The 16,549-nt window shown below is 38.3% G+C and overlaps 1 protein-coding gene across 6 annotated transcripts in view; it reads left to right on the top strand.

Annotated features, from left to right (window-relative positions):
* Positions 1 to 16,549, top strand: part of ARHGAP26 (Rho GTPase activating protein 26) — a 466,537-nt gene that overhangs the window by 161,093 nt on the left and 288,895 nt on the right. The gene's annotated exons all lie outside the window — the stretch shown is intronic.

The raw sequence follows: 16,549 nt of genomic DNA, 5'->3' as shown, positions 1-16,549 counted from the left end.
CCTGGAATCATTGTAGTCGTCTTATCTTAGTTCCAAGGATCTCAACCCCATTAGTCAGCAAATCTCAAGGTTGCAGAAATCGTAAGAGTACAGTCTAACCATGTGCCACCAACAAAAGAGAAAAAGAATCTACAGTGCCAGAGGGCCAATAATTGATGCTTACACCAAAGGGAGGAAATGTGTACAAGGAAGATGTAGGCCATGGGCTCCACTGACTATAGAACTCTTTGCATGAAGCTGGATAATGCCAGCTGATTTGTGTGTCTCTTTCTCACTTCCCTTGGTGAGGTGGTCTGGCAACATAGTTATGTACCTTTCTACTCAGCCGTATTTTATACAAACTTGGGACGCAGTCAACTAAGCATAAAGAAATAGCTAGTATTGTATGACATTTAATAATATATAGAGCAAGGTCTCTTAAAGATTTAAATAACTAATGATTTAGGCACAGTTTGCTAAACTATAATTAAGCATTGTTTAATCCTAGTTCTTCTCCTGGGCTAAAATATAAGATAGCTCTGATTGTCTCTGAATATGTTGGTACCCGTAGGAACCCTCAAAACCAGATACACATTTCTACCTTTGAGGCTTTATGGGCACAATAGCTGCTTGATGTCAAAGGCCTTTGAAAGAAGCTTCTCAAGTAGATCTTTCTTTTTGCTAGCATTATCTACCATTTGTTGAGCACATTATTTTGCATGTTAGGCACAGGATTGAGCACATTACATCTCTTAACCTGTTTATTTCTCTTAGCACTTAATGAAATAAGTGCTGTGATTCCATTTTATAGATGAGGAAACTGAGGCTTAGAGAGGTTAAATAAGTTGCCCCAAGTCACACAGATAGTAAATGGCTATATTAGTAGGGTACAGGCTAGATTGCTATAACAGAGAGACTCTGAAGTACAGTGGTTTATGTAAGATAGACAAGTGTATTTCTCTCTTAGAGCCAAGAAGGGAGGAGTCCATGCCTAGTAGGGTCATTCTGCTATCCTCAGCCCACGGCTTCCCACATTGGTCCAGTCATTGCCATTTTCAAGCCAGAAAATGAGGATGAAAGCATTTTGAAGGACCCAGAAGATGCACACGACACTTCCATTGGCTCAAACATAATGGTACAGCCACATCTACCTGCAGAGCAGGCTGGGAAACCTAGGCTGTACATAGGCAGTCATGGGACCTGCCAGGACCCTGGGCGTGTTATTATTTCAGAGAAGAAGAGGAGAAAGGATAATACTGTGAGTAGTTGGCAGTCTCCATCCTAGTGGCAAAGCTGGAATTTGACCCATGTCTAATCCTAGACATACTCAGTTTTCATCTTTAATGGAGGTAAAATTTCAAATTGCCTTCTCAGAATTCTCAGTTCATTTTTACAGTACTTTCACTCACTCCCTGGAATGATTCTTCAACTCAGAGGGAAGGAAATGCCCAGGAAGAACAATCCTGTATGGCATTCTATTCTTGGTATGGGCAAAAAAAGCCAAATTACAGCAACAAAAAAACCCCAAACCCACTACCATCTCTCCCCCTGCCCCCAATAAGCTGGAGTTCTAAAACTGCCTCACCAATTAATTCCATTTTAAGCCTCCCCGTCCTCTCCCCCCACCACTTAGATATTTGTTCTCTGTGTATAATTGGTCTTCTTACTAACCACTTCAGTTTTCCTGTAGATTAACATCTGGCCTCTGCAGATGGAAAGTGTGCTGTTGAAAGAAACATCTTCTTGCTCCAGAATGTACAAATTAAAACAAGTTTAAACACAAAATAATTTTGTTTCTAAACATGATATAAAATTATTTCCTCACAGGAACATATAGCTTGCACTGAAAACCACACTTCTGTGTGCTTTTTAGTTTCCTAAAGAGGGAGATAAATATAGACAAATGATGTCTGTGTAATTGACAGTAATACTAGGCTTAATTTTGTCTCCCGTTGCTGAAAGCCTCTAGGGGACATTACTAGAGATACATGGCCAGTAGACAATTAGCAGCTCCAGCTTTAATCACCATCTCCCTAATTAGTTAAATCTGTCCCCGTGGGAGCTTTGGATTTCTCTAGTTAGCTCTTTCTCTAGTCGGTGTTAGTGTGGTTGCCTTACTGCAGGGAGATGTTAATAGTGGCAACTATCTTCTGTTTTATACTTCTATCTCAGTTGTTCTTTGATGGATTATTTGGTGTTGGTGTTTTTTGTTTGTTTTGTTTTGTGTTTTTGGAGGGGGTTAATTTTAGTTTCTATTCTTTTGTTCTTTCATTGTCCAATAATACCTTAGGATGGTTGGTTGAAAAACAAAGAAAAGCTAAATGAGCCCCAAATCAGTTGATTTTGCAACATTTCATTTTTAAATGTTAAATTTAGTTTTGGCATTAAATCATACTTTTTTTTAATACACAGTCATATCTTAGTCTAAAGAAATGCTGTCTTTATGGTGTTGATGGACATATAATAGAGGAAGAAATTAGAATTGTCTTCCTACAATAAGTGTTATGGATTTTATGTAGTACATTTGAATTAAAATTTGAATTATTTTAATTCAAATGTAGGAAACTCAATTCAAACTTGAGGAAAAGCTGGACTTACTGGGTTACGTAACTGAAAAATACTGGAGTCTAATAGTCTGTGGCTCATCTGAATCCGGGAACTTACATAATATTTGGAGTTGGTTTCCTCTTTTGTATTGGCTTCATTTTCCAACATGTTCTTTTCATAGAGTGGTGAGATGCTTCCTTACTATTCATTCCAAGCTTACGTCTTATTATTAAAAACAGGGGGCAGTAACCTTTTTCTGTACTGGGCCAGATAGTATTTTAGGCTTTGTGGGCCATGTGGTCGCGGTTGCAGCTACTAACTTTGCTGCTGTGGCTAAAAAGCTGCCATGGACAATATGTAAATGAATAGGTATAGCCTTGTTTCAATAAAACTTTATTTACAAAAACAGATGGCTGGCTTGATTTGGGTCATGGGCCATACATAGTTTGTTGATCCCTGATCTGTAAGTCTAGTGGAAAGAGAACTTTTATCTAATCATTCCAAAAAAGTTCTTTATTTGGATTTTATTAGACTAACTACTTGGTCCAGAGGCTAGGATGGATGAATTGACCAGAACTTACTCATGTGCCTATTGCACTGGAACTGTATAAATGGTGGCGGAAGGTCATCTTCCTGTGAGAGAAAAAGCATTGTTGTATGAGGGAAGGACGTAGACACTAGTCAAGAAAAGCAGATTATACTACTTACTCTCAGATGTATGTTCCTTTAAACTTTATGTTCAGAAAACTTCCTCTTTGATATTTGGCCAAGGGTGGAAATGCCAAGTTTACTGCTAACATGATAATTGGGGTAAAAGACTAAATGCTTTCCCCCTAAGACTAGGAACAAGTTGAGGGTGTTTGCTCTTATCACTCTTACCACTCTTACTCAACAGAGGACTGGAAGTCCTAACCAGTGCAGTAGGGCAAGAAAGTAATATAACAGGCATACAGATTGGAAAGAAAGGTATACAGCTGCCCCCACTTTCAGATAACACAATTGTCTATGTAGAAAATCCTGAGGAATGCACACACTCACACACACACACACACACACACACCTTCTATAATTAGTAGGTGAGTTCAGCAAGGTCACAGGATACAAGATGGACACATACACAAAATCAATCATATTTCTATAGATTAGCCATAATCATATGGTGATCAAAGTTAAAAGCATAACACCATTGATAGTCAGTCTCCCCAAAAATGAAGTGACTAGGTATAAATCTAATTAAAATGTAGAGGATCTGTATGTTGGAAATTACAAACTGCTGATGAAAGAAATGAAAGAGGATCTAAGTAAATGGAGAGACATTAATAGATTGGAAAAATCAACATAGTAAAGATGTCATTTCTCCCCAAAATGATTATAGGTTTAATGCAATTCCTATTAGAATCACAGCAAGATTTCTTATAGATACAGACAAGCTTGTTCTAAAATTTATATATAAAGGCACAGAAACCAAAATAGATAAAACAATTTTAAAAAAGAAGAATGAATTCTAAGTAGTCTCTCTACCCTATTTTAAGACTTTCTTTTTAGTGACAGTAATCAAGACTGTGGTATTGACAGAGGGATAGACACATAGATCAATGGAACAGAATAAAGAATCCAGAAATAGACGCACACAAATATGCCCAATTGATTTTTGACAGAGGTGCAAAAACAGTTCAATGGAGGAAGGATAGCTTTTTTGAGAAATGGTGCTTTTTAAAACAAAATATCCATAGGCCAAAAAAAAAAAAAAAAAAAAAAGCCTTGACTTAAACCTCATGTCTTATACAAAATTTAATTCAGAATGGATGATAGATTTAAATGTAAAATATAACACTTTAAAACTTTTAGAAGAATATGTGGAATCTAGGACTAGATGAAGAGTTTTTAGATGCAATGCTGAAAGCATACACAACCCATAAAAAAAATGGATAAAATTTTCTTCATCAAAGTTAAAAACTTTTGCTTTGTGTGTGAAAGACCCTGTTAAGAGGATGAAAAGGCAGGCTACAGAATGGTAGAAAATATTTGCAAAAACATATATCTGATAAGGAACTTATTTACATCTAGTTCTTTTTAGATCTAGGATTAAATAAATAAATAAAAAATAAATGAATAAATAAATAAAAACTCTCAAAACTTAACAGCTAAAGAGAAACAGTCCAATTGGAAAAAGGCAAAAGACACAAGGAGACATTTTACCAAAGAGGATATGGCAAATAAACACAGGAAAAGATGTTCAATATCATTAGCCATTAGGGAAGTGCAATCTAAAACCACTATGAACTATCACCTTCCAGAATGACTAAAATCAAAAGTAGTGAAAATACTGAATGCTGGCAAGGATGCAGAGAAGCTGGATCTTCTGTACATTGCTGGTGGGAATGTAAAATGAAACAGCCATGCTGACAAGTCACTTGGCAGTTTCTAAAACTAAATATTGCAGTTGCTCTATGACACAGCAATTGTTCTGGGGCATTTAATCCAGAGAAATGAAAACTTCTGTTCACACAAAAACCTATATGCATAAACCTCCCTCTCAGCAGCTTTATTCATAACAGCTCGAAACAGGAAGTACTACAGATGTCCTTTAATGGGTGAGTGGTTAAACAAACTGGTACATCCATGCAATAGAATACTGTTCGGCAATGGAAAGAAATGAACTATGGGTACATAACAACCGGGTGCATCTTAGGAGCATTATGCTAAATGAAAAAGGCCAGTCTCGAAAAAGCATATATAATACAAGCTTTAATTTTGTAACATTTTTGAAGTGACAGTTTTAGAAATGGAGAACGGAATAGTGATTTCTAGGGTATAGGGACGTTGGAAGCAGGAAGCAACTATAAAGCGGGTAGCACAAGGAAGCCCTTGGTGGTGATGAAATAGTTCTTTGTTTTAATCTTGGTGGTTAGTTATATGAAATCATATTAAAGTGGTTATGAGAAACTACACTAAAGTATATGTGTATACTTCTGTACAATCCTACACACACACAGATGAACGCAAGTCAAAACTGATGGAGTTTGAACGAAGTGTATAGTCTAGTTAACAATATTGTGCTAATGACAATTTTCTGGTTTTGATGCTATGTTATAGTTTTAAGAGCTGGTATCATTGGATTACGGGGAGAAGTAGGGCAAAGGATTCATAGGATACTACTATTTTTATAATGGTATGAAATTATAACTTTAAAAAACAAAGTTAGCTAGTCAGATAAAGCTTTGAAATGATTCTGCTGGATTTTTTCACTTTCTGTTAAATCTGGGTTGACAAACAATAGGGTCACTGTTGCAACTGCATAAGCTTTTGTTTTACTTTTGTGTGGCCATTGTCTAAGGCTTGGGAACAGATGACTTTTCATATTAAGTTGGACATGGAAACCTTAGTTCAAACTGCATAAATACCACAACTCAGGAAAATTTTAGAGACAGCAGATTTTCTTTTGAGAGTTTCTAATAACTAAAGTTGTCTCTCCTTTTCTCGTTGCATATTGCTGGTAAGCGTATTTGCTAAAAGTAGAATAGAATCACTATCAGCCCATCATCATTGCCAACATATACACACCCAACCCAAAGTATTTAATATCCCTCTACTATGGAAAAGAGGGCTCAGGAAGTCCGTGGGACTAGGGGTGATCCAGAGCTTCAGGGCTTACGTAGCCTCTTAAAACTGCATTTCCGTATATCCCCTAGCTGTGATTAGTGGTGTCTTTCTGGAACTGCTTATAGCACCTCCTTATTTTAGATGTATTAGTCCTCCTTCACATTTCAAGGATTCTTTAGTTGAATTAAATATTTCTCCACTTTGAGCTGGTACTTGAATTTCTTTTGACAGCCACAAGTTTTGAACGTTGGCAGATGCTAGAATTATGTGGAATTAGATTAAGAAGGTAAGAAACAGATACTTTAGCGTCAGCAATTGTGTGTAAGTCTGTGTATTAGGAAATCACCACTCTTGTAGTAAAAAATAGCCAGATATTGGCAATTTCTTATGGCTTGATCTCATAGCTGTGGAGCAGGAAGAAGCAAGCCCATGTGTAAGTCAATATCATACCCTTATTTATGGAAGAAGGAACACTGCCTAAAAAAGGCTGGTAATTGGTTGATCTCGGATAGATAATTCAGGTCTCTTAGCTTCCAGTTCTGTGCTATTTTTGCTGCAACACACAAAAAATTGCTGCTGAATTATTAGGAAGTCACAGTTGAATGGCATCAACCTTTCATTTTTAAGTGGAGTTACTCTGCTGTGGCTACTGCAGTGGATGAAGGGAAAAGAAGAAAGAGGCTGAAGAAAAACCACTCCTCTAGTAAAAGACAATGTTGCTTCCTTCCGCTCACCTCCATTTTAAAGATATCTTCTGCTTTTGTCTTTGTGGACTTTGGGGCTGAACAAAATGTGTCTTCTCTCACCTTTCTCTACCGTGCCCAAGCTCTAACTCGCTAGTCCTTCTGGAACTCCTGGAATAAATGGGCAGTTGCATTGCATTTTATGCTCCGCATCTAATATCTGAAAGAGTGAGCTGTGAGAAGTGCTTAAAGGAAAAAATAAGATTGATGACTGTTAAGGTGAGATCTCAGGATTAGAAGCAGAATGTTATGGTGGTTAAGAATGTGCACTCACGCAGCCCAAGTTTAAATCCTACTCCACTGCTTACTGGCACTCTCAAATTGGAAAATGACAGTCTCTCTGAGCAGGTTTCCTCCCCTGCAAATTGTGATAATAATAACCCCTACCTCATAAGATTGTTTTGTAAGGATCAACATAAATGTAAATGCCTGTACATGGCAAAGGGATCATTTAAAGCTAGTTCTTACTGTTGTCTTTTTGGAGAGGAAGGTAGATATTGGGATACCTGGGTTCTATTTCTAGGTCTATGTTTAAATTACTTGATTCACTTAGATAGCTCAAGTCACCTTGTTCCAGTTCACCAGAGTGCGGGACAGGGACTGCTTTCAATAGTATGGAAAATGTGATTCCATTTAGCAGTCAGTGTGAACTTTCAGGATATGACTGGAGGAGAAGGAAGTGATCTTTAGCCTCCTTTGCTGTGATGCATCTCAGGCCTGGCAGTTCATAATCCTGTTGTATGCTAACCTCAACTCACCAGTCTGCTGCTGACACTTGCGTTTTTCTTTGTTTGTTAAAATAAGTGATTGAAAAAGTATGGATAGTTAAGAAGGTATCGGGTGAGCTTGCTAGGCTATAGTGTGATGATGCAGGCCTTACTCCTTTCTGAGCTTTCTTTTTATTTGTTTAATTTTGTTTAACATTTAGGTTCAGGGGTACATGTGCAGGTTTGTTATGTAAGTAAACTTGTGTCACGGGGTTTTGTTGTACAGGTTATTTTGTCACCCAAGTACTAAGCCTAGTACCCAATAATTATTTTTCCTGATCCTCTCCCTCCTCCTGCCTTCCACTCTCAAGTAGGCTCAGTATGTCCATGCGTTCTCATCATTTAGCTCCCACTTATAAGTGAGAACATAGGGTATTTGATTTCTGTTCCTGTGTTAGTTTGCTAAGGATAATGGCCTCTAGCTCCATCTGTGTTCCCACAGGGGCATGATCTCATTTTTTTTTTTTTATGGCTCCATAGTATTCCGTGGTGTATATTTACCACATTTTCTTTATCCAGCCTACCACTGATGGGCATTTAGGTTGATTCCATGTCTTTGCTATTGTGAATAATGCTGCAGTGAACATATGCATGCATATGTCTTTATGGTAAAAGAATTTGGCCGGATGCAGTGACTCACACCTGTAATCCCAGCACTTTGGGAGGCTGAGGTGGATGGATCATGAGGTCAGGAGATCGAGACCATCCTGGCTAACCTGGTGAAACCCCGTCTCTACTAAAGATACAAAAATTAGCCAGGCATAGTGGCAGGCACCTGTAGTCCCAGCTACTTGGGAGGCTGAGGCAGGAGAATGTCGTGAACCCAGGAGACGAAGCTTGGAGTGAGCCAAGATCGTGCCACAGCGCTCCAGCCTGGGCAATAGAGCAAGACTCTGTCTCAAAAAAAAAAGAGAATTTATATTCCATTGGGTATATACCCAATGGGATTGCTAGGTCAAATGGTAGTTCTGTTTTAAGTTCTTTGAGGAATTGCATTACTGCTTTCCACAATGGTTGAACTAATTTACACTCCCATCTGCAGTGTAAATTGTGTTCTCTTTTCTCCACAACCTCACCAGCATCTGTTATTTTTTGACTTTTTAGTAATAGCCATTCTGACTGGTATGAGATGGTGTCTCATTGTAGTTTTGATTTGCATTTCTCCAATGATCAGTGATATAGTGAACTTTCTTTTTAATGTCACATACTGTGAATGGGTGAAGAATCTGAAAGTGAAATTTCAAGTGTGGTTTCTGTTTCCCTGTCTCCCATGCGCACCCACCCCCGATGGCTAGGAAATTACATTATATCCCCCATATTATTTTGTTTGTGTATCTTTTCCTCTAACTGGATCTAGAAGCCAGTTGCAAGCTTCATTTTTGTGTCATGTGAGTGCTTTTATTTAGGTGGACTTCATAATAGGTGCATATGATATCACATCAATGCGCTGAAGTCTTAAATTTAATAATACTCATTTATGTCCTTATTCCCTTTGGTTAGATTATTCAGAAGAACAATTTCTCATGAACATTAGGAAATATTTAATTAACCAACCTGAGTTAACAAGGTTGGAAAAAAGAGAAAGAGGTCAGGTAAAATTGTTTTATGTTAGAGAGTTGATGAAATTTTCTAAGAAATGGAAATTTTGATAGCCAGATAATTTTTGCTTGAGCCTTATGACTTATATATGTTGGTGGCACTTACTCAGGTCTTAGACATTCTTCTTTCAATATTGAGCAAATATATTTAGATTGTCCAGCAATCACTTTGATGGGTAGTAAAGATATTAAGATGAGGATGGGTCACATTAATAGAAATGTCTTTTTTTTTTTTTTTTTTTTTTGCTGTACTTTCCCCATTGCTCAGCACAGCAGCTGGCAGAGTAAGCATTCAGCAAGTATTTGTTAAACAGCTAGAGTCAAAACTAAAGGGAAGGGTGATGACAAAATTATTTCTTGGGGGATTGATTTGCCTTCGTTACCTGAGACCTGAATTCCTTGATTTTATGGTTCATCTTGACACATATTTACCTACTTGTACCAGAATTTAGCTTAGAGATTACATTTTTTGTGCATGGATACATTTGGCAATCAGGTAAAGCTTTTAGATACTTTCTCAGAATAATGCTTTTACATGTATAAAATAAAATGCATGGTTACAAAGGAAAAAATTATATAGAAATATAGTTATCAAAGTATTAAAAACATTTATGATAGAATAAACATGAAATAAGATATCTGGGCAGGTGTGATAACTTCTGTAAGTGATATTTTGGGTCGTCTGCCTATATGGTAATGCTACGTGGATTTCTACTGGTGACAAAGTCACAGGCACTTCTGTGGTGTGTTGCCTGCATTTATATTTGAAGGAAACAATACATTTAGAAATTAATGAAAATAAAAGTTTTTTTGTTCTCGCTCTCTAAGTTCATGGACTCCCTGTATCCTCTCTCTAGACCCCACTTCTTCATTTCTTTGCAAATGTATTTAGACACTCTTCCTTTGAAGCTCTTAACTCAGCCAGGAATTATACACTGATTACTGGGAATATTTGATTAATATCTGTTCTCCTGCTGGATTGTGATTGCGGTGGGTTTTTGTTGTTGTTGTTTTTTGGAGACAGAGTCTCACTCTGTTTCCCAGGTTGGAGTGCAGTGGTGGGATCTCAGCTCACTACAACCTCTGCCTACCAGGTTCAAGCAATTCTCCTGCCTCAGCCTCTCGAGTAGCTGGTATTAAAGGCATGTGCCACCACACCTGGCTAATCTTCTTTTGTATTTTTAGTAGAGATGAGGTTTCACTATGTTGACCAGGCTGGTCCCAAACTCCTGGCCTCAAGTGATCTGCCTGCCTCAGCCTCCCAAAGTTCTGAGATTATAGGCGTGAGCCACTGCACCTGTCCTGGATTGTGATAGGAACATGTGCGTTGTTTGTTTTTTTGTTTGTCTTTGTGGCTTTGGCGCATAGTGTCTGGCACACAGTAGGTGTTCACTAAATATTTGTCAAATCATTAGATAAACCTAAGGAATATTAAAGTATGGCTGGCTTGGCATGACTTCCTACCTGAGACTGGTTCCTGAAGATTCCCTACTGTCTTATTCCATTCAGGCCGCTATCACAAAATACTATAAACTGGGTAGTATAGAAATACATATTTGTTTCTTATAGTTTTGGAGTCTAGGAAATCCAAGATCAAGGCACCATCAGATTTAGTCTAGTTAGGGCCTATTTTCTGATTCATAGATGGCACCTTTTATCATTGTCCTCACACAGTGGAAGGGGCAGGGCAGATCTCTGGAGCTTCTTTCATGAGGGTGCCCATCCCATTCATGAGGGCTCTGCTGTCATGACTTAATCACCCCCTAAGGCCCTACTTTTTGATACCATCACATTAGTGATTAGGTTTGCAACACATGAATTTTTTGCGGGGGAGGCACACTCATTTAGACCATAGTGCCCACCTACCTTTAAGGATGTTCAGAAATCCCCTGTTCATTATTCTCACTTCTTTATTAATCTATCAGTTCTAAATATAGCACAAAGGCCCCTTTGATTGTCTTTAGCATTTTTTGCAAGCCTCAGATCATTGTTGATTTTATCTTCATACCACTACCTTTATAGGCTTGAGCACCTCATTTTAATTTTAATTACATGTACTTCTTTAATCTTTTGCCATTATTTTTGTCTATATTAGCTTAACCTTTGGGGAATAGGATTAGTTGTGATACTTTTTGAACCTTCTTAATTTGCTTGAATTTTTCTTAGCGCATGTTAATTTTGTTATTAAATAAAAATCCTACTGGTGGGAGTCCCTGTGAGTCTCATTTGTTCTTTAGCCATCTAAAGAATGACTTTTTCTTTGTCATTGACATGAGTTGCAATTACATAGTCATGCCTGGGTTTATAGAGCCTCCCATCCTCAGCTCTAATGTGAGGGAGAAGTCCCTCTCTAGAGTTAAAAGTGTAGTGTAATTCCCTCCAGAGCGTTTCCTGTGTGTTTACTCCTATACATGTATATCTAGAAATAAATGCTTCTGTTTTGTAGCATTTTTGACATAATAATAGCTTTAGTAATAGATTATTAGACCTTTAGCCTTTTACATTTAGGTTGTTTTCAGCTTTTTATGACATCATTATGAACAATGGCTTGGAAATCCTTGTATGAACTTCACTATTTACTATTTTGAACATTTTTCTAGGATACATATCTAGTGGAATTGCTAGGTTGAATGGTATGCACATTTAATATTCCAGTAGATATTGCCAATAGATAGCCCCACAAAAAAGCACCAAATTGTGATCCTTCCAGTCACTTATGAGGGTGCCCATTTTCTCCACACCTTTGCCACTTCTGCATGTGATAAGTCTGTATGTGTATGTATGTGTGTGTGTGTGTCAACCTGAGAGTGGAAAATTGTATTTTGTTTTTATTTGCATTTCTCAGATTACTAATGAGATTGACAATCTTTTCTCATGTTTATTGGCCACTTATATTTCTCCTTCTTTATACAAAAATGTATGTAAGGTACTTAGAACGGTGTCTGGCACATGATTCATGCCATGTAAAGTAGTAGTATTCCTTGTTTGAGTTTCTGGCCTTGGGATTATACCAGTTGTTTTACCCAGTTCTGCTTCCAAAATCCCAAGGTACAAACCTAATTTTCTCTTGTGCTCTTTCCTTAACTGATCAGGATTCTCCCCCTTTATCCTGGCTGGTGTATCCTATTTTCTAGCAGCTCTCCTACTGTTGTTTAGATTTGGAGCAGTGAGTAACAAAGGGTGTTGCAGCGAAATGTATACTCCTAACCTCTCACCTGGGCTGTCCTCCTCATTCACCAGGCCGTGTGATCTGACAGGGAACCCATAGATCCTCTGCATCTCTCTGACAACAGCCAACAACTTGTTGTATTTCCCTCAGTGCTACCAAGTTCCTTCTAACTCCCAAGTAGGAAGTACCCCACCCCATCTCAAGGAGCCACAGGAGCTGCCATGTCTAACCAATGCAAGAGTTCTCAGCTTAGAAAAGCTCCCTGAGGGATATGGGTCTCTGCCTGACAGACGTGTGTGCTCTTTCAGCCTTTCTACCTGTGCTTCTATCTCAGAGAAGAGATAGAAGATGCCTGCCACTCTCTATACCTTTTCTATTCTAAAGTCACTGTTCTTCCTGCTATTTGTTAATGCTACACATAATTTTATATTTTCTGGAAGTTCCATTTTTGGAACCTCCATTTTTGTGGCCTAGGTTAACTACTGCCCAGTCTCCTCTGAGGAGATTGGTGTGAGGGAGACCGCACACCTCCCTCCACACACCTTTAAGGTTTCTATCACCAGTTGGTTGCTCGTTTGATTCAGAATTAAGTCCAGATTAAGAGTTCTCTAGTTTTTTCCTCCATCTGGAAGATGATATTTTGTTAAGTCAAGAATTTGTCAGAGGCTCTGGTTGTGTGTGTGTGTTTGCATTAGCTCATTAAGAGTTTTTCTTAAACTTTTTATTTTGAAATAATTTCTGACATAAAAATGTTACAAAAATATTACAAATAATTCCAGAATACTTTCCACCCAGAAAACCTAAATGTTAGTGTCTTACATAACCACAGTACAATTATCAGACCTGAAAATTCACACTGATACAATATTATTATCTATTTTACAAATCTTAAATTTTGCAATTATCTCACTAATATATATATATTTTTCTGATCCACTGTCTTATTCAAGATCACACATTGCAATTAGTTGTCACATCTCCTTGGTCTCATTTAACCTGGGACAGTTAGAGGCTTGGCTTTTTAAAGGAACATCACCACCAGCTGATGTCCAGATAGCTGAACATCAGGACAGCATCCTATCTCTGTTCCCATCTTGGAGTGTATCTAGGGACTGTTGTCACTATCCTCCCTTCATCTAGGTAATAATTCATACATTTCCATAATCTAACCACTTATGTTTCTCTCTCTGCATCTTCTAAAGCCTCTCTGACATATATTCAACCTCAGGTTTGTAGGTTTCCTTATAATACATCTATTGCTTTTGAACATTTTGTCTGCTACCCCATCTACTCGTGTCATATATTCTTCCTTATGCAGTTTGTTATCTATGTTGTAGTTGTTGGTTTAAAGACATTTGAGGCCATAATCCGATCTTACTAGACATTCTGAGGTGTGACCTCTCACCCCCCAGCAACAGCCCCAGTTACGTTGACCCTCTCGGATATTGGGCAGTGATTCGTGGGAGTGGAGATTATGGTTGGATTAGCTTCAACTATTTTTTTTTTCTTTGTGGGAAAGGCAGTTTGCAAAAGAAAGATCTTATAAGAATGACTTTGTTCCTTTGAAGAATGATGGAGCTGGCTTTTATGTCAATTTCTGCAGCTTTTTCTTATTTTTTAAAAACTGGAAAGTGGTAATATTTGTTAGTGATCAAATCAAAGATGATACTTAAAAACACATGTTGACAGGAGGACCTAGAGGCATTATGAGTATTAGCAAGTCTGCAAATTAGGTTGTTTGCTTTGTGGTGAGGTGTGAAACAAGATAAGCATTTTTGAAAATGTCTTTGGATTTGCTGAACTGGGCTCAAATGTGGTCAAACTGAGAAAGCTTATGATGCCAGTTTTACTGCATTCTTTTTGTGTTCCCCAAAATCCTGCCCCATGACCTTTACCAGAACAAGTAAACACATCCTAAAAACAAAGTTATTTTCTAGTATGGTTTTAAAAATCTTCCCTTTTGGTTATTTGGAAAACAGTGCAAACGTGCGGTCTAGTGGTTATGGCCAAAGGCAGAGCAGAGGGATTGCGGCCCTAGCCAGCCCCAGCCAGCTGCCATTGCTCCCACGCGCTGTGTGGTCTTGACCCAATGCCCAGAAAAGCAAGGTTCCCCACTTTCTACCTCTTTATTTTTAAAAGTAAAAAAAAAAAAGAGAAGGAGAGATGGGGTAGAGGGAGAAACTAAGCTGAGTTCCTCTCAGGTTAGAAATATGTCCTCTTGCAACTAATCATTGCTAGTTAGTTTGTTTTCACTATAAATCTAAAAAGAGCTTTATCTCAGCCACACTAAGGAAATCATCAACATTCTTGGGTTAAATTGATGCGGAGTTTTTGTTTGTTTGGAGGGAGGGAGGGATGGTGGTGCTGCTGCCTAGCATTGAGATATACTGGAGTACTTTTTAACTTAATCTCTTTTTATTACTACTTTGTTGAGATGAATGTCATCTTTCTCCTACAGTAGTTGTTGGCTATGCAAGGCATTTTGGATGGATGCCAATGCCCGTCTTCGGCAATTTCTCCACCCAGTTCTTACCTCTATGTGTTGTCATGCCAGGGAGATGCTGACCTGCTGAGGGCAGGGATGGATCATGTCTGTTATAACCTTAAAATTATCTATTAGGGTGCTTAGTAGAGTGCTATGAAACATAATAAGCACCTATTACTCACTGAATTAACTTGGAGGCAATAAATTGAGTGGTGTTCTGTTATCTAGCCTATACCCAAGTTGATTTGTTGAATGTCTTGGGTTTTGGTCATTATTGGGCCACTCTGAATAGAAATCCATGAAGGCGAGGATCTTGACTTTCTTGTTCTTCACTATAATCCCAGCACCTAGAACAGCCCCTGGCCAAGATCATTGAGTATACTCATTGAGAATCCATGTTTAATAAATATTTATTGTTAAACTAGGTGCAGTGGTGTGTGCCTGAAATCCCAGCTACTCGGGAGGGTGAAGGGGGTGGATCACTTGAGCCCAGGAGTTTGAGGCTGTAGTGTGCTGTTATTGCACCTGTGAATGGCCACTGCACTCCAGCCTGGGCAGCATAATGATATTTTGTGTCTTAAACAAAAATTTTTTTTTTGAATGAATGGATTTAAAAATGAGAGAACCCGGCTGGGTGCAGTGGCTGACGCCTGTAATCCCAGCACTTTGGGAGGCCGTAGCGGGCGGATCACGAGGTCAGGAGATCGAGACCATCCTGACGGTGAAACGCTGTCTCTGCTAAAAATACAAAAAATTAGCCGGGCATGGTGGCGGGTGCCTGTAGTGCCAGCTACTCAGGAGGCTGAGACAGGAGAATGGCGTGAACCCGGGAGGCGGAGCTTGCAGTGAGCCAAGATCGCGCCACTGCACTCCATCCTGGATGATGAGCAAGACTCCATCTCAAAAAAAAAAAAAAAGAGAGAGAACCCAAGAACGTGTTTCTCTTTTTAGACATGGGCCTCGAACTTAGTACCTTCAGTTTCATGTGATTCAGGATGCCTTCTCCATTTCTTAGTAATTTTTAGTATATGGCAGAAACCATATACTAAGTGCCACACCAGAGAAAGTCTCAGGTCAGAAGGCTTATTAGAGCCCAAGGTTCAGGAATTGGTTGAGAAGTTTGTAATACTGTCTCTAGCACTAGCAGTAAAATTAGGATGGGTGTGCGTGTGTGTATATGTGAATATGTGTGCATATATGAATATGTATATATATGAGGATATATGACTATACGTACTTGTGTGTATTAAATATATATATATAATATATTTTAATTTCTTGTCATTTGCTGGCTTTCTTTGAATTTATCAAAAATGTATCATTGTGCCCAGAGTTCTGGTTCCTGGTGGTTGTGTTACCATGTTGTAAAAGCAAGTGTGACCACCAGCATCCCTGTGGCCATGCTGAAGAAGCTACGAATTGATAGATAACAATTGATTTTAGTCAGCCTTCCATTTCCTGAAACAATTACTATACTTTCCTTAGCTCTTTTTTATTTTTTTTTTAGAAGGTTAAAAGCAAACGTTAGAAGGGGATATAAAACAAGAAAACAAAATAATAATACTTTAAAAATCTTAGCACTTAAAATTGGAGGGAAACATGATTCTGAAATTCAGGTCAGTTTCATTAATTTTGTGTCCATATGGTAAGAGAACACT

Source organism: Trachypithecus francoisi, unplaced genomic scaffold, assembly GCF_009764315.1.
Source record: "Trachypithecus francoisi isolate TF-2019V2 unplaced genomic scaffold, Tfra_2.0 Lachesis_group2, whole genome shotgun sequence".
Taxonomy (NCBI): Eukaryota; Metazoa; Chordata; class Mammalia; order Primates; family Cercopithecidae; genus Trachypithecus; species Trachypithecus francoisi.
This window is presented reverse-complemented; position numbering and strand designations above follow the sequence as displayed.